Genomic DNA, 3,291 nt, shown 5'->3' with positions numbered 1-3,291 from the left:
AGATATAGATTTAAATACAAATATATATATATATATATAAAATATAAATATTAAATATAAGAAATAAATAATATATAATATATATAATATATATATTTAAATATATATTAGCTGCTGTAATATAATATTTATTTATATTTATTATAGTATTATAATACTATTTTTCTGTTTATTTTGTCATTCTAATTTATGTTTGTGTGTTTCGGTGCTTGACTTGATTTGTGTTGTTTCTTCAAACAATGAACAATATTTTGTTCTAAAACATTTGTGATAAACTGAGTTCTCTGTGGAACCAGAATAAAACACATCGGAGCCACTCGTCTTCTGATCCGACCCAACAGAGTCGGATTGGCCATTAAAGATGGATACGTACATTTAAGTTATCGGCAGCTGGAATCTTTCTGCCTCCCCATACTGGACATTAAGTTAAACCTTGGATGAATAGCACAGATGTATAAAGACGGGGACATCAGAACAAGACCGGGGACATCGTGTTCTGTGTGAGAACGTGAACAGTCTGGGTGTTCTGCTTCAAGTGTTTATCATCCGTGTTTAGTTTTGCCGACAATAAAAAGAGTTTTACTGCGTAGTAACAAAGTCAGAATGTCACATCTGTGAGTGTTGAATGAAGATAGACTTTTAAATATACAAATAATAACGGAACAAGTGACTTGATGTAACGGACCTGATATTTCTGAGAACTTCGGGTTGACTCCTCCTCCAACTACGGCCAGTCAGGTTGGATCGATGTAACATGGAGCACGAGGCCACGCTGCCGACCTGCTCATGGTCTGGAACACACACAACACACACACACACACACACACACACATTACTAAATCACAGACTTGTCCTTGAGATACACATCTCATTCAAACAGAACTTTATTAGCATGTACCACAAAGCAGTGAAGTCCACTCACCCAGGTGGGCCTTTCTCCATCAGGGGCTCCACGTTATAAATCCGGACCCCCGTCTCCATAGCACAGCAGAAACAGCCTGAGATCAATGGAAGAAGCGATGATTTCAAATAAGACACGTCCCCCAGTGGTGGAATGTAACTAAGTGCATTTACTGTACTTATACTGCACTGTACTAATCTGAGGTGTCTTTACTGGAGTATTTGTTCTTCATGCAACTTTCTCCTTCAGCGCAGTGACAAACATCATCCTTTGTATTTCACTACAGCTTCAGTTGCTTTGCAAATTCACTTTGTTTGCATGCAAAACAAATGAGGAGCTTTTAAAATGTGATGTTTTGTTCATTAAACGAATACAGCTGAAACGATTGGTCTATTAATCAATTAGTAGATTGACGGAAAACTAACTTGACAATATTTTGATCATGTTTTGAGCTGAAATGTCAAACATTTCATAGTTCCAGCTTCACAGATGTGACGGTTTGCTGCTTTTCCTTTACACAATGTTAATGTAATCGTACAATGTTGAGGCTTGGACTCAAACATTGAGAAGGTGTCACTTTGGGTAATTGTGACGATTAGTTAATAGTTTAAAATGAGCTCCAGCTCAAACAACTACACCAGTAAAATCCTGCTTTGACATTAATGCATGTGTAATAATAATAATCATATGTTATAATATAGATTAAAATAGTAACAGTCCACTTACATACTTTTACTGAAGTAATTATTTCAATGCAGGACTCCTGCTATGTTCACAGTGTGAGTAAATGCTGTGAACTCTACGGCTGATGCAGTATTCTCAGTTCCTACAGGCACACTTTAGCTTTATGTCACATGTTAGCAGCAGCTTACTCTGGTCCTGGTTGAACTGCAGGCTGTTGACTCCTCTCTGCTGAGCCATGGCTGCTAAACTCCCGTTACCGTGAAGTTACCGGTAAACTACAGCTTCAGGACGACCTGTGACAGAGAACAACAACACGACAGAACTACATTTCCCCCCTGAACGCCTCCAGCTGACAGTTGAGCAACACTGTTGTTACGTTAGCATATTAGCTAGCTAGCACACATTAGCATCAGATACAAGCGGATATAAACGCGACAGGTTTTCCGCTTTTACGTCGACATGTTGAAATATATGAACTCTTACCATGAACACGTAGACTCGAGACGACACGCAGCGGGTTTAAAGCAATACACGCGACAAACTGTCACACAACAACAACAACAGAGATGGAGCAGGACGGCGATTTGTTTTTGTTTTCCAACTGTGACGTATCCGACACGTGCTTCCGGTTTTGTTCCGCTTCCGGTTATCCAACAAATCTTTCTTAGATATTAATAATATCTAACAATAAACCCAATTTAACGCATTTATTTTACTATTTTATACATTCAGTTACTTTTTGTACTTGACTGAAAGATTATATATGTTTTTTATATAAATGAACATCCTTGTTTTTCTGTACGATGAGTGTCTGCAATGTTTCAATACTGATTGTGCATGTCTTATTTTCCTTTTCAGAGGGCAGTGATTTAGGGATAGGGCATAACTCGTAACGGGCAATGTGAACCAAACACTTTTAAATCATTAAAGAGAAATCCACTCATTCATAAAATAAAATCCTCTTCCTTTTTCGTAAAAACTATAATTAAAATGTAACAAAATTGAAGAAATGCGGATGAAAACAGATAAAAACAAGAATTTTATTTTAAAATAACTAAAAACTAAAACCTTTAAAACTAACCTCACCTCTTATAAGGTTATATTTTACAGAAATGTAGCACTGGTATGATAGACACATATTCCCATGTTTTCACTCAAATGCCTTCATTAGAAAACATTTTTCTCACCTGGCTTTATTGTTATTACGAGAAAGGTACTATCTCAGAGATACAGGGTTAAAAAGTGTTTTATTATAAAGTTCAGTCATGTAGGACAGAATATAATGAACGAATACATTAAATTAAATAGAGAGTACAATAATAAGAAAAAACGTTTTACAATTAAAGATTGCACTGGAATGGATATTCAACACATAAAGTGTTTCTTTATCGCCTTCCGAGATAAAATCCTATATCCTCCCCTCCCTGATCAGAATGTCCTATCTGCGTTCATGGATTCAAAAGACTTGTTCAAGATCAACGATGTATTGACTAATCTGACATATGAGGAATTATAAGTTTTACCAGAGCAGCTCCATCATTTTAATGCCATCCAAATGAGTGATGTCAAGATTTTACAGACTGCTGCTTGAGCAGTAAAGAATATTTTACCTCCTGTAAAATACCCAATAAAAATGTCTTGGAGTTATATATAGAAGTGAAACTCTGATAAATATCGGGGATCTGTGGAGCATGCTTAACCTTTTC

The 3,291-nt window shown here is 36.3% G+C and overlaps 1 long non-coding RNA gene across 1 annotated transcript; it reads right to left on the bottom strand.

Annotated features, from left to right (window-relative positions):
- Positions 1 to 929: 929 nt before the first annotated feature.
- Positions 930 to 2,213, bottom strand: LOC115005801 (uncharacterized). The gene is made up of 3 exons (XR_003831987.1): positions 2,069 to 2,213; positions 1,774 to 1,878; positions 930 to 998 (listed from the first exon to the last, which is right to left on the bottom strand). It is a non-coding gene; the product is annotated as an uncharacterized LOC115005801 (long non-coding RNA).
- Positions 2,214 to 3,291: the final 1,078 nt, after the last annotated feature.

The sequence above is a fragment of the Cottoperca gobio genome, unplaced genomic scaffold (assembly GCF_900634415.1).
Source record: "Cottoperca gobio unplaced genomic scaffold, fCotGob3.1 fCotGob3_369arrow_ctg1, whole genome shotgun sequence".
Taxonomy (NCBI): domain Eukaryota; kingdom Metazoa; phylum Chordata; class Actinopteri; order Perciformes; family Bovichtidae; genus Cottoperca; species Cottoperca gobio.
This window is presented reverse-complemented; position numbering and strand designations above follow the sequence as displayed.